At 57.1% G+C, this 14,934-nt stretch overlaps 1 protein-coding gene across 18 annotated transcripts in view; it reads right to left on the bottom strand.

The window, feature by feature from the left end:
* The window catches only part of PPFIBP2 (PPFIA binding protein 2), a 153,290-nt gene that overhangs the window by 137,224 nt on the left and 1,132 nt on the right, over positions 1–14,934 (bottom strand). Inside the window, exon 1 of one of the 18 annotated variants that reach the window (XM_084974841.1) lies at positions 2,335–2,753. The exons of 16 other annotated variants lie outside the window; for them this stretch is intronic. The gene's annotated coding sequence lies outside the window, so the exon portion shown is untranslated. Of the gene's footprint in view, positions 1–2,334; positions 2,754–14,934 lie in introns of those variants that run through there. One more of the 18 variants, XM_084974834.1, reaches the window with a different exon arrangement.

Below are 14,934 nucleotides of genomic sequence, written 5' to 3' on the forward strand. Positions count from 1 at the left end.
CATCACCTTCAAAGTTCTGTTTCTATGGCTCCTCAAGACACCTATCTCCCCTTCCAAACTAAGACAATTTGAGAGCAAGAAGCATGTGCTATTCACCTGTCGGTCCTCAGGGAACACAGACCAGGCTCCACTTCCTCCCTTTCTCCCACCAGAGGCACCCCCTCTTAGTGGTCTGATGCTCAGAGGTGAAGGCAGCTCTGCCACGAGGGGAAGCTGGCCATGCTTGGGCCTGGCACCAGCTAACTGGCGGATGTAATTAAATTCCCGAAGCACCAATGGGAGAAGAAGATGAAACTTCCCCTAACGGATGATAACACCAGGCATTTCTCCTCATTCTATTATTTCAGAATGCTAAGCAACAAGGAAAAAACAGATCTGAATTGGCAAGTATTCTCCATCACTCACGGAAAACTTCAGTCTGAAGCCAGCTACTGCCTACAAGCTTCCCAAGCTGCCTGGGGAGGAGCACAAGTCCCAGAATTTGGGCCAGCTCTAGGTAAATACACACCTAATTACAATAGTAATTAGTAACTATAATAAATGTAATTGACTTAACATTTATTCTGTATTTTGAACCTTCATTTCAACATGTGTTAAATAGTTTGACTGGGGAGTTCCCTTGTGGTGCAGTGGATTAAGGATTGGGTGTTATCGATGCATCAGCTCAGGTTGCTGCTGTGGCATAGGTTCGAACCCTGGCCCGGCACTTCCACATGCTGTGGGCATAGCCAAAAAAAAAAAAAAAAAAAAACAGTTTAAAGTAGCAGGAAACCAAAGAAAGTTCCTTAGAGAGAAGCTGTGTGCAAGGGCCACAGCCTGGCTCCTGCCTCTGGCAGAGAAGGGGGCTCCCTCTGCAGGCCTGGGCTGGAGGGGACTCGTAGGAGATTTGCAACTTCTCCTTTACTGGAGGCTGAGGGCCACGAGCCAGGTGAAGACACCACACAGAACCCACTCCCTGAGAGCCCAGACCGCAGGGACTGGCTCAGCCTGCACTTGCTTTTCTGGGCTGAGCCTTCAGACAAGGCCAAGCAAGCTCCCTCCTCTGGCTGAGCTGAGTCTGCCTTCCCTCTCCTGGTCCCTGGGCAGGACTGCCAGTGCCTGCCTCTCCACCCCACTGAGCCTTGTTCACTGAGGATTTTAGAAACATCCTGTTATGGGCTGAATTGCATGCCCTCCTGCAAATCCAAACCCTAAGCCCAGCCCCTCAGCACGTGAGTATATTTAGAAAGAAGACCTTGAAAGAGGTCACGAAGGTGAGCCCTGCTCCAGTGACTGGTATCCTTCTAAGGGCACAGCGGGGGCCCGAGAGATGACCACCTGAAGACACGGGGAGGTGACCATCTCCAAGCCAAGAGAAGGGCCTCCGGAGAACCAGCCTCGCCAACGCCTTGATCTCAGACTTCTACTTATTTTATTTTCTGTCTTTTTAGGGCCGTACCCGTGGCATATGGAGGTTCCCAGGCTAGGGGTCGAATCGGAACTGTAGCCGCTGGCCTCCACCACAGCCACAGCAAGGCAGGATCCGAACCTCATCTGCGACCTACACCACAGCTCACGGCAACACCAAATCCTTCACCCACGGAGCAAGGCCAGGGATCGAACCTGCATTCTCATGGATGCTAGTCAGATTGATTTCCACTGAGCCACGACGGGAACCCCGATCTTGGACTTCCAGCCTCCGGAACCGTGCGGAGGTACGTGTCCATGGCTAATCCACCTGGTGTGCGGAGTTCTGTCCTGGCAGCCCTGGCCAGCTGACCCTCGCCCCACTGGGCACACCCATCGGAAGGGGCAGCCTCGGCTCCAGGTGCGGCGGTCCCCGCTCTCGCCTGCTGGCGCTCCTCCTCCTCCTCCCGCCCGAGGGGGCCGGCTTTGCGTCTCCAGGCCTTAGACGGCACCCAGGTGAGGACAGCGCTGATGGTCCTTATCTCTGCTCCCTGTTGGTCCATCCTGGGCGGAGCCACACCTGGGGACCAGGGCCATTTAGGGAGAACTGGTGTTGGGACGCTGTCAGGAGCCTGACCTAAGACCGCAGCCAGACCAGCTGTCACGCTGCCTCCAGGCGACTTAACGACCCCTGCGCGTGATGACCTCGGGGTACCCGCCACACCCCCTCACCTCAGATCACGTCCCTTCCCTGAGAGCTCTAGGCCAGAGAATAACTCAGGTCAGGGACTTTCCGAAGAAAATGAACCAGGAATGTGCCATCTGCACAGGGATGCAGGGACCTCAGACGGGCCGCTGGAAGGCCCTGCCCCGGAGGTCTGTCCGTCCGACCCCCAGGGACTGGGAGACCCGCAGTCGCTTCTGGGGGCCCCTCTCCATCTTGCTCACCTCTTCTCTTCCACAAAGCAGGGCCACCACCTTCCCCTGGCAGACAGCCCACAGCTCCTCCGAAGCCTGCGTGACGCAAGAGCCAGAGAAGGGGAAGGCCACACGGACGCCAGAGGCCCACAGCCCAGCAGGGAGCCTGGGCCTCTGCGGCTTCTTCCTCATTCTCCTGCAGAAGAAGCCAGAGGCGACACGGAGAGCCCAGCCTTTGGAGTCAGGCAGGCTTGGGTTTAAATCCTGGCTCTGCTGCTTAGAGCTGGGCTGTTTCTGACCCTGAGCAACACAGATTAACCTCTCAGGTTACGGTGTAACGGAGCTCTGGCCACCTGCCTCCCGCAGGGCTGGTCAGAGGGCTGGGAGAGCGGACAGCCCAAGCCACCCCCCTCAGCACCAGCCCCTCTCAGAGAACCCTTGGCTGAGGCAGTGTTCCAGAAGGCGGAGTTAGTTAGCCAAGGCCCCGGTCAGCGCCTAAACGTTGGGATCAGGGAAAAATATATGACAATGACTCCCTTTGAGAAGTTGCCAGATCTTCAGGCCAGCCTGCAATTAGGGGGGCCGTGGGGGACAAACACACTCACAGGCTCTGTGCTTTCTGGGTCTCAGCAGGGCCTCCCAGAATGGAAAGCTTTCTGCTGATGACACGCTGACGCCTTCCTCAGCCATCCCGCGGGTCCCACAGGCCCTGACCCCGGCTTAGGGACAGAGAGCAGGCAGAGTTTAGGATGCTCGTGCACCATCGGGGCGCAGACACCTGGCGGAGCAATCGCAGCTGGGGAGATGTTCTGGGGAGACCCTCACCTGGGGGCTGGGGCTGGGCTCCAGGGGCTGCAGAGAGGAGGGAGCACATCCTGACCACAGCCGTGGAGCGGGGGCTCCCCGCCCAGGCACTGGACCACTGGACGGCCCAGAAGGAGACAGCCGAGGCGCACTGCTGTCCCAGGGAGGCCCACTGCCCACTGCTGTGGATGTCACAGGCTCACAGAGGATGTCACAGGCTCACAGACACCTAACGCCCAGGGGCACGCGCCCCCAAGTCACTTAGGAAAGGGTTCCGCACACGACTTGAGACGGTGCTGCGACCAGATGTGTGTCCCAGCCTGTGAGACCCCTCTTCCTCAACTGTCCCCAGGCTTATTTAAAGTCCTCCTTCAAGTGGACGTGACCATGACATGTGAGGACTGGGTCTGGGACCCGGGAGCAGCCCTTTGCACTTTTCAGAGCGCTCAGGATTAGCCAGCAGGACGCGAAGGCGCCCTGCCAGCGCCAGACCCCAGGACACCGCAGCCCAGACAGCCTTCCTGGGCCGGCTTTCTCTGGGGCTGGGGAAAGCTTCCAGCAGGGAGCCCGAAGGACTCCAGGTCCAGCCTGAGGACAGAAGCAGGCTGTGGCTGCTGGGGCTGGATCTGGATTCGGAGCTCCAGGAGGGAGCAGCCCTGTGCAGACCTGAGCAGCAACAAGGACTGGCTGGCCCGCCACGATACGGAATAAGAAAGAGCCCGGCTTCGACAGGCAGCCACCCCCAACAGCCTGCTCAGACCCTGGGCGCGACACCATGGAGACAACGCCCTCCTTTCCCGCAGGTGTCCCAGCGCCCCCTCCACACCCCGCAGGGCAGGGCAGGCTCCCGGGCAAGGCTTACTGAGCGGGCATCGGCCCGCCTCTCCGCCCCCACAGCTCCACTTGGCCGACTGCCCCGGGGCCCTCTCTCCCCCCACACCCTACCCTGCCAACCCGCCACCCTGCTTAGCATCCCTCGACGGCTGACACCCTGCGGTCCCCAACAGGTGGGGTGAGTTGTAGGGGACTGGCTACTAATGACAAAGTAACTGAAGTCAAGAATCTTCTGGGACAAATCGGAGCAGATTCTGGGTTATCTTGCCCCATTCTAATATGCTTTATTCGGGGGGAGGAAAAAGAGGAAATTGGCCAGGAAATCAGCTACTGCGCTCAGGAAATAACAGTTTCTGTGACACCATGAGCAACCATGAAATTTCCTACAGCTTTGGAGTTTCGCCTCCTGAATGTATGTGTTTAGACGTGAGTGTGTGTGCAGCAACCTGGTCACGTCCACCAAGAGCTTCTCACAGGCTCCGCAGCCTGACCCGCAGACTGCCCAGCCGCCGGCCGCAACACCAACCGCCGGTCTCCGTGCTAAACCTAAGCTCCGAATAATCTGGACACTCTACACAGCGACAAGACGGGGTGGAAAGAACACAAGTTTGAGGACCAGACAGACTGGGCATCAGCCTTACGTCAGCCACTCACCTGCCAGGGACCTCGGGAGCGTCAGTTTCCCCTGAGAGGCTCCCGTGGGAGGAGAGTGGGCACAGTGCCCACTGCCTGAGGCATAAACCGTGCTTTCCAATCCCGGCTTCCCTATCTAGCCTCCCTCCACCCCTGGTTCTACCCAAATCAACCATCCTGACGCCTGCCCCTTTTCTGTCGTTTTAGGGCCGCACCCACGGCATATGGAGCTTCCCAGGCTAGGAGTCACATCAGAGCTACAGCTGCCAGCCTACACCACAGGCACAGCAACGCAGGATCCAAGCCTCTTCTGCAACCTACACCACAGCTCACGGCAACACCGGATCCTTAACCCCACCGAGCGAGGCCAGGGATCGAACCTGTATCCTCATGGATACTAATCAGGTTCATTACCACTGAGCCACAGCGGGAACTCCCTCATGCCTTTCTCGTGCATTGCTGTTTCTTCTGCTAGAAAGGCCCTCCTTCCCCCCCCAGGAAGGGGGTGTCTCTGGTCTGTCTTTCCTTCAAGACACACCTCAAACGTCCCCTCTTTGGCAAGCCAGGCGCCCCAATCTCCCCCTGAGCGTTCACGGTGTGCTCCCTGCAGTTACCGCCTATTCTGAGGGGGTACATCCCTCAAATGCCATCCAGGCGGGGGACAGGGCTCACCTCATGTTCCCACCGAAACAGTTCTCAGCACGGAGGAAGGTCAAAAGCACAGGGGGACCAGATGATAAGTGAGGTCTCAATTCTAACGACTCCAGGAGACATGCTCAGGAATTACGTTCTACCTCTGCTGCTAAAGGAGTTCTCCTAGGTCCAGTGGGCCAGTTCTGATGGGGGGGACCTACTAGGGAGCCAGGTTCCCCTCCCTGCCACCCGGCCGGGACTGCGTGCCCGTCAGGCATCCACGTTGCCTAACCACAGCACTCCCCGCCCTCCCACCACACACTCCGCCCAAAACCTCAGCCTCCTCGAAGAAGGCCCTGCTGCCCACAGCCCTTCCCGGCCTCCTCTCTGGGCTGGAAGCTTGCTCCACAGCCCAGGCTGCAGAGAGACAGAGCCCCAGGGCCGGGCTAGTGCCCTCCTGGCTGGTCCCCTCCTCCGCCCGCTGTGACCTCCTGACGATATGAGCGCAGTGTCTCAGACCACACAGCCCCGGTCCTCCAGGTACCAGGATGCTGTGTTCTCAAAATCTTCCAGGTAGGGCCCATGAGTCTGCAGGAGCCTGCGTGCCCCAGCCACGTGGCGAGGCCAAGCTGGCATCAGCAGAGAACCCGCACGGTGCAATCCGTCTGGGATCTGGCTTCAAAGGTTCAGCCCGCAAAGGCACTGCCTCAGCCCTTCCTCTCGCCCAGTGCCGGTAGCGGGTGGACCTCAGCTGAGACGTGGGACAGAGCAGCTTCTGCACAGCTACTCGGCGGCCGTCAGCCTTCCACCCTTGGTCCCCCGACACTTGCTGCGAATCACCTCTCTGCTCAGAAGCCACCGATCATCCCCCCAAATCCTAGAGCACTTTTACGGAGACCTCCGGCCCTTCAGCAGAGCTGCCTCCTCTGCTATTTCACAGCCCTCTCTGGGCCACACTGCCCGGGCAATACCCTCTTCAGGGGGTGCGAGTACTCGCTCTGAAACAGCAGCCTGGCCCCACAGGGAAGCTCGAATTAGCTGGAGTTCCCTCCCTCATGTCAAAATGAAACATGCCTCCTATTCCACCCCCCGACCCTGCCCTCCGAGCAACACAGAACATGGTTCGTTTGGGTTTTTTCAAGGCTGCATTCTCGGCGTGTGGAGCTTCCCAGGTTAGGGGTCACATCAGAGCTACAGCTGCCGGCCTACCCAGCAGCCACTGCAACGTGGGATCCGAGCCTCATCGGCGACCTACACCACAGCTCACGGCAACACCGGATCTTGAACCCACCGACCGAGGCCAGGGATCGAACCCACATCCTCATGGGTGCGAGTCAGGTTTGTTAGCACTGCGCCACGATGGGAACTCCGCTACGCAGAACACAGCAGCTCCCTCATCCATCTGAAAAACCAATCGCAGCCCTGTGTCTTCCCGACTGTTCCAGAACCTTCTAGAGCTTACAGGACAGGGCCTCCAGCTTTACGGCGGTCCCGGGTCCTCGTCTACCTGCCCCCACACTGTGGACCCAAGTTCCCGCCTACAGGTGTGGCTGGTCTTGGCCACTGCAGGGAAAGGCCCCTCCGCAGGAGGTCTAACGCCAGAAAGAACTTCCACCACTGCAGCCAGGCCGGGAGACTCTGTGTGCTTTTCTGCGGTCAGGGCGGAAACGCACAGGCATTGATCTGGGGGAGGCTGAGGGCAGGACTTTGCGCTTTCCCCGCCACGTCCCCTCAGGCTGGTCTGGGCTCTGCCCTCCCTGTTTGTTGTCCTGTCCTGTACCTTGGTGACTGGCCATCTGAAATCGGCCTGCCCCCACCCCACCCTGGACTCCGGCCTCCTGGGCTTCCTGCTCACCTCGGCCAGGGAGATGACCCCGGGGGGCCCAGACTACACTGCCTCCCCCTGAAATCTGAGAATCCGCCTTCTGGATGACCTAAATGGCTCCCCTTGACAAAGCCTACGTGCCAGGCTCCCAGAGAAGAGGCTGCCACTCACACCACTTACTGCGCACCATGCGTCAAGGACGCAGCCAACATTTTATGTCTGTCATTGTCCCATTTAATCTGTTGTTGTTGTCATTGTTGTTTTAGGGCCGCACCCACAGCATGTAGTTCTCAGGCTAGGGGTCTAATCAGAGCTGTACCTGCGGCCTACACCACAGCTCAGGGCAACGCCGGATCCTTAACCCACCGAGCGAGGCCAGGCATGGCACCTGCGTCCTCATGAATGCTCGTCAGATTCATTAACCGCTAAGCCACAATGGGAACTCCTCATTTAATCTTTACGATGACAAAAGGACACAGGCCTGTTATTGCTCTGATGTGACAGGTGAGGGACTTCAAGCTCAGAGAGGGAGTAGAGCCAAGCCTGAGTAGAGCCAGGATTTCAAGGAAAGACTGAGCGAGCAGGGCGCTCAGAGGTGAGGCGGCCAAGTCCTCGGGGCAGAGGAAACCCACCCCCTGCCAAGCTGGAGTCAGGGGCCGGGTGAGGAGTCGGTTTCCAGAAGCAGGACGACACCCCAGCCGGATGCTCTGTGCAGCTCCGGTGAGCCGGGCAGCGAAAACCTAGCCGGATGCACAGGGCGCGCTTGCTGTTACCAGAGAAGAGCGCTGCATCGAAGAACCAGATGTCTTGGCGGCTCGTGGGAGGAGCTTATGTAATAAAACATTTTCATGACAGGCCGTCAAAGTCAGGTGACAGAGCCAAGAACTAACTGCTTTGCTTTGGCAGAACGTCGCATTGGAAGAATCCTCCCGAACTCAGGTTCTAAATGTCGCCCCCATCCTCCCCCAGCCCCCTCCCGCACCTGCCACGGTTGCTTAGGAATTTGGAGTTTGACCCCACACATCCCAGGACCCCGAGACAGTCCTGTGGTCCCAAGATCCCGCTGGCCTCCTCCTTTCACTCTCAAAAGTGTCCCAGTTTGGACAATATAGGGAATACTCGGGAACCTTTAAAAAAAAATCACATTCCTTGTCTGGCATCTGTTTCCCTCCCATAAATGGGAGTGCCACCACCCCTTCAAGAGACAAGCGCTCCATAAACCCCCACAGCCAGCAGTGCCTCTCTGCTCCCCCCAGAGGCTCTCTCTGCAGCCAGTCCCCACACCTCGGGTTCATCCACGAAGCAGTCCCGTCAAGCCAGCTATTCACGCGGAAGCCTCTGCTCCAGAGCAAACAGCCTGGGGCTGTGGGAGCCAACAGCTGCTCCAGAAGAAAGAGGAGCTGTCACTCGTGCAGGCAAGGGACAAAGGTAACCACTTCCGGTCTCCTCACCTTCGCTGTGGCTCCGCCACCGCCTCTGTTCCCTGAGCCCCTGCAGCCCATCGCTGGCCCCTACACACACACACACACACACACACACACACACACACACACACACACACACACGGTCCATCAGAGGAGTTCCCTCTGGGGCTGCATGGGCCTTCCTGCCAGAAGCAGGAGAGGTCTGCTAAGAAGAGCTCCTGGGAGTTCCCATCGTGGCGCAGTGGCTAACCAATCCGACTAGGAACCATGAGGTTGCGGGTTCGGTCCCCGCCCTTGCTCAGTGGGTTAACGATCCGGCGTTGCCATGAGCTGTGGTGTAGGTTGCAGACGCGGCTTGGATCCCGAGTTGTTGTGGCTCTGGCGTAGGCCGGTGGCTACAGCTCCGATGAGACCCCTAGCCTGGGAGCCTCCATATGCCGCGGGAACGGCCCAAAGAAATAGTAAAAAAAAAAAAAAAAAAAAAAAAGAAGAGCTCCTGGGACAGCCCAGAGCAGTCACAGGAGTGGCCTCGAGGTCAGACGGTCCTGCCCCGGCGAGGGCCCAGTTGCATGAGTGGGCCATTGCAACCTCGCTCACAGTCCCGGTGGGTTTGTGTCTTCACCGGGGAGTCAGGGTGGGGGTTCTGACTCTACCGCCAGGCACGTGCTGCCCTGAGCAACCCTGGGATTTGGGCACTTCCTTCCCTATGCCCGTCCTCAGCCAGAGAGGACACAGCCGGACCCAGAGCAGAGTGTCGGGAAGCCACAGCACCTGCGGGGGCCGAGGCCGTGCTGGGATCAGGGCCCCACAGCCTCACCCGGGTTAGCAACCCCTCCTGAAGGCTGGAGGCCCAGCCCCCCCACGACACTCAGCTCTCCAGTCTGCAATCGCCGGCAGCCCTGTCACTCTACCGTGGGTGTGCAGACTTGTGCTCACACTCTGGTCTCAGTAAAACACACACACACACTCAAAACAAGATGAGGAGAGACTCGCCTCACATAGCTTGAGTTATACAGACGCAGCCACGTAACTCCAAAGACCCGAGAGGCTTGGCGAGTTTTGACTCTAAGTGGAATCACAGCATTCCATGTGTCTTCGCGTTGGTTTGTTTTTCTTTTCTTTTCTTTTTTTTTTTTTTTTTTTTTTGGCCACCCTGCTGCATACGGAGCTCCCAGGCCAGGAATCAGACCAGCCACGGCTGCGGCAACACTGGATCCTTTAAACCCATTTTGCCAGGCTGGGGACTGAACCCGCATCCTGGCGCTGCAGATCTGCCCGCCATCCCGGTGGGCCACGGCGGCAACTCCACGTGTGTGCTTGTTTTCATTTGGCTATTATCCCATGCCCGGCAATACTCTACAGGCTTCACGTGCATTAACCCAGCTCTGCCCGGGCAAACCGATATGACCCTCATGCCACGGCAACGGCCGGACTTCCCCTGAGAGGCTGGAGACCGAGGGGCCTGGCCAGGCGGAGGGGCGTGGCAGGTCCTCCTTCCTCACAGGGCAGCTGTGGCCCTCACTCAGCATCTAGAATCCCTGACCCTGGCCCTACGCACAGGCTCCTGCTGGGAAGGGGTTCTCATGGCTGAAGCCTTCCGCAAAAAGGCACTTCCCGCCCATCACGCCGACTCCAGCGCCACACAGGCAGCTCATGACTGGGTGGCTGTGTCCTGAAAGTGTGTTGACGGGGAGAGGGGCTCGGGTCCTTGGAACACGTCTTTCCACAGAACTGATGGATGGGTTGCGTTCCCAGAAAGACCATTTAATCCATGTGGGCCCACACGGAGCACTAACAAGTGAAAGCGAGCTGATAGCATAAAGCCACTCCCATCGGCCCACACGGCACAGGCCGTGGGACGAAAAGAAGGTCCCGGCAGCCGTGACGGCCCCAGTGGCTTTGGCTGACGGGGACACCTCCCCCTGGATCTTTGACCTCTAAGACTCCAGGAGCTGTTCCACAGCCTGAATTCGCCCTGCACCCGATCTCCGTCTCATTTTTCACTGCCTCTTGGAAGCTCCATCTGGACCTTCTGGCAGCTCTCGTCTGGCCAAACCCACCGTGTGACAAGGGCTAGAACCCAGGGCCCGAGGGCCAGGAGGCCTGGGCTCTGCCGCCAGCGGTGGGGCGTCTGTGCATAGGTCTCTTTGGGCCTCACCATCCTCGTGGGTGAACGTACAAGGGGGTGCAAGGAGCTACCCAAGGCCCCTCCTGACTCCAGAAGGCGACAGCCACCCTCACTCCCTCCCCCTTCCGAGAAGCGCGTCGACGCTCTCAGCCACTAACAACCACCTCATTCTTCCCCCGGCAAAATCTGGCACAAAATGTCAGGGTCCACACTGACCCTTTTCTCTCCCCAAACCCCATCAGTCACCAGCTCCTGCGGGATTTCTGCTCCTCCTCGCCGTCCCTATGGCTGTGGCCTTGCTGCAGGGCGTAAGCCACCTCGATGCCATCAGCACATTCTCCCAAGTTCTCCCCCGTCCCTCCAACCTGCCTGCCTCAGTCTCGAACCCTCCCCAAAGCAGCCTTCACTTGCCTCTTCCAACTCCAAGACCTTCGGGGGCGTCATTCCTTTATCTTCTTTGACTTCAACTTTCAAGGTCTCTGCGACGTGACTGCAGCCTCACCTGTGTCCCCACCCCAGCCTATAACTCAATGACCGTGCCCGTGGACCACTTCTTATCAGGCCTGTGCTAGTCTTTCAGGTTTTGCCCTTGTGAATTTCCTCATCGCAGGCCCAAAACAACCCGTCCCCTTTCCCCTTTCACTGAGGCAAACGCTTCCTTGGCATCTGCTGCGTGTAGGGCCAAGCACAAGGCTGATGCAACCCCAGGGCAGCCCAGCTGGTAGAGGGGGTGTGAACGGACATGCAAAGCCAGTGTGTTAAGCACCTTAGCAGAAATCCACGCTAGAGTCTGTACGAGCACAATTTAAAGAGCAGAGTAAAGCAGACTTGGGTTGGGGGTGTTTTAAGGCTGACCCACATCCTCAGGGATTAGTAAGAGCTCATTCATCTCGCAGAGCAGAGACAGAGGTCTGACCAGGAAGGGGAAATAGGGATGCAAAGACTCTCCGGTTAACGAGTCTGACCAGGAACCATGAGGTTGCGGGTTCGCTCATTTTTTAAAGCTTTGCTGAAGTGTAGTTGATTCCCAATGCTACGATAACCTCCGCTGTACAGCAAAGTCACACAGTCACATACACACACCCCCACCCCCACCCACCCACTACTCGATTTTCTTCACCGAGTTCCCTGCTGTGGAGGCAGCCTGGCCTCTCTAACGCCTCCGGGGGGAGGTGATCGCTGGGCGATCCCTGGCCTTGCTCAGCGGGTTAAGGATCGGGCGTTGCCGTGAGCTGTGGTGTGGATCACAGACGCGGCTCGGATCCCACAATGCTGTGGCTCTGGTGTAGGCCAGTGGCTACAGCTCTGATTCAACCCCTAGCCTGGGACCCTCCATATGCCGTGGGAACGGCCCAAGAAATGGCAAAAAAAAAAAAAAAAAAAAGGCTCAAAGGAGAGGAATTGGGAAACCACACAGTTTGGAGAACAGAGAAGATGCAGCTGGTGAATCAAATTACGAGCAGCCTCTGTGGAGCCTTGAATGCCAAACAAGGATGTTATACTTCATCCCTTTGGAGGCCAATCCTACTCCCTCTTCTCAGACCCTCCACCCCCGGAGGCGTTGGAGAGGCCAGGCTGCCTCCACAGCAGGGAACTGGGTGATGAAAATCATTGAGCAGTGGGTGGGTGGGGGTGGGGGTGTGTGTGTGACTGCGTGACTCCACTGTACAGCGGAGGTTATCGTAGCATTGGGAATCAACTACACTTAAGTAAAGCTTTAAAAAATGAAAAACTGGGGAGTTCCCGTTGTGGCTTAGCAGGCTAAGGACCAGACTAGAATCCAGGAGGATGCGGGTTTGATCCCTGGCCTCGCTCAGTGGGTTAAGGATCCGGCATTGCCTTGAGCTGTGGTGTAGGTGGCAGACAAGGCTCGGATCCTGCGTGGCTGTGGCTGTGGCTGTGGCTGTGGTGTAGGCTGGCGGCCACAGCTCCGATTCAACCCTAGCCTGGGAACCTCCACACGCAACCCTTAAAAAAAAAAGAAGAAAAGCTATAAACCAACTATACTTTAATTAAAAAAATAAAAATAAAAAAATGAAAACAAATCATAGGCCTGCAAACATTTTAAAAAATGACATAAAATCATCATGCAGTGACTGCTGGGTTCTCTGAGCATAAATGCGTATGGGACAGGGGAAGGGAGGGTAAGAATTCCCAAGAAGCATCAAAGGAAGAATAACCCAGGAGCATCCCACGGAAACCACACACCTTCCGAGACAAAGCTGGGCGTTAGCGGGACCCGGCGAGGCCCTGATCTGGGTCCAGAGGGAAACAGACTGCATCTCCCAGATGGTACTTACAGCGTGTGTGCGACAAGAAGGGCCCCCTGGGGACCCCAAGACCTGGCTGTCAGAGACAGGTCACCTTTCTGAGCCCGGCTGCAGATTCTGCCAAAACTGAGACACGGAGGTGTGTCATCAAGTGTTGAAACCAAAGACTGACTGAGGCCAGGAAGCGTAAAGTGGAACTGCTCTGAGGGAGGAGGAAGCAGGAAAAAGCAACTCAGGACCACACGGAGCTGCCAGGGATGCAGCCAGGTCACGACCCCACCAAATGGTGACGACACCGCGTCTTTTTGTTTAAACTCCCTGTCACCTCTTGAATGAAGTGCAGTCTGGGGACTTCCTAAATGTTTCAACGCCTCAAGACTGGTGTTCCTATCAGTTCCTCCTTCTCGTGGTTTGCAAAAGGGGACCCACCAGAGCATTTTAAGCAGGAGAGTGGCCTGAACAGATCTGTATGTTAGAAAGAACATGTTTTCGTTGGCCAGTAAAAAAACACACTGTCCAGACATCACTGCCAACGATACAGTCTAAAGGGCAGGCCAGGCCCTGGCCCAAGCTCAGCTCCTGCGGACTCTCCCTCTCCCCACGTCTCCACTGGCCCCAGCCCACCTGGTCCCTCCTAACTGCCCCCTCTCCGGGGTCCAACACAAGCCCTCATCAATTCTGTCTTGAGGGCTCTTCCCCGTCCCGACTGGCCTCTCCACCCCCACTGTCCCTGCTTCCCCAGCTTGGCGGGGCCACCCCCGCCCCTCCCGCCCCAGCCCTTCCCACCTGGCTTTCGTCAGAATCACCAGAATCACCGGGAACTTGGTTTAAAAAAACAACCAGACCTACTTAATCTGAGTAATTTAAAAGCTCCCCAGGTGACAGGGAGGCGCAGCCGGGCTTGCAAACTAAGGCTCTAAATCCTTCGACAGACAGTGCAGGGACAGCCTCTGGGGACGAGTGAGAAATGCAGGAGGTCAGGTCCCACCCCTGACCTAAGAGTCATAATCTGCATTTGAACAAGATCCCCAGGTAATTCCTAAGCTCGTTAAAGGCTGAGAAGCTCGGCTATAAAGTGCTGCCGGACCATTCATTCCACAAATATTTACTGGATTTTCTCCACAGGACTAGGGGTTGGCAGGGTGGGGGTTGGGAGCGAGGGCCAAGGGCCAAGGTCCCTGGCTTTAAACTCCCAGAACCACCAGTCAAGCTCCTGCTTAAAACCCATTGTTGGGGAGTTCCCGTCATAGCGCAGCAGAAAGGAATCCGACGAGGAACCATGACGTCCCTGGCCCCGCTCAGTGGGTTAAGGAAGCGGCGTCACCGTGAGCTGTGGTGTAGGTCGCAGACTCGGCTCACATCTGGCCTGGCTGTGGCTGTGGTGTAGGCCGGTGGCTACAGCTCCGATGCGACCCCTAGCCTGGGAACCTCCATATGCCGTGGGAGCGGCCCTAAAAAAAGAAAAGAAAAAAAAAAAAAAAACATTGTTGGTTCTCCTGCTTTCAAAGTCCAGACTTCACCTGGCCTTGGTGGCCCGTGGGGTTTCTTCCGTGTCACCAACTTCCTTATCTACCATTCACCACCGGAACCAACCCTGCCACTTCTCAGGCTACCCAGGGCTTGCCTGGCTACATGCTCTCACAGCGGGGTCATGCTCTACCCACCTCTGCCGGGAGAAGCCAGAAGCCCTTGGAAGGCCCGTCACACACACGTCACCCCTTCTTGAAATTATCCCAGATCTTCCCCGCTCAGAAGAAAGGCAGGAATTCCCACAACAACCCTTTGCTCTTACCTCCTTCCTAGCGTATCTCATGCTTCGTAAAAGCCAGGGCACCTGGGGTTGTGCCCCCCCCCAACACCGAAAGGGACCATGACACTCAGTTTGCCTCTGCAGTAGCAATAAGCTACTAACAACTAGCACATCATCAAATCTCAAAGCAATAATACTGTAGCAAACAAGACTGGGGCTGAGTGCAGTAAGTGAAAAGCTCGCCTATTCCCACCTCAAAGTCATTTAAACACAAATTTAAGCAGATTACATACAAATGGGCTGCCTGTCTTAAGCCCCAAAGAGAAACG

Source organism: Sus scrofa, chromosome 9 (genome assembly GCF_054392235.1).
Source record: "Sus scrofa isolate SSC_HxYL_T2T_F1_AM1 chromosome 9, Sscrofa_HxYL_maternal_Yorkshire_Landrace_v2.0, whole genome shotgun sequence".
Taxonomy (NCBI): Eukaryota; Metazoa; Chordata; class Mammalia; order Artiodactyla; family Suidae; genus Sus; species Sus scrofa.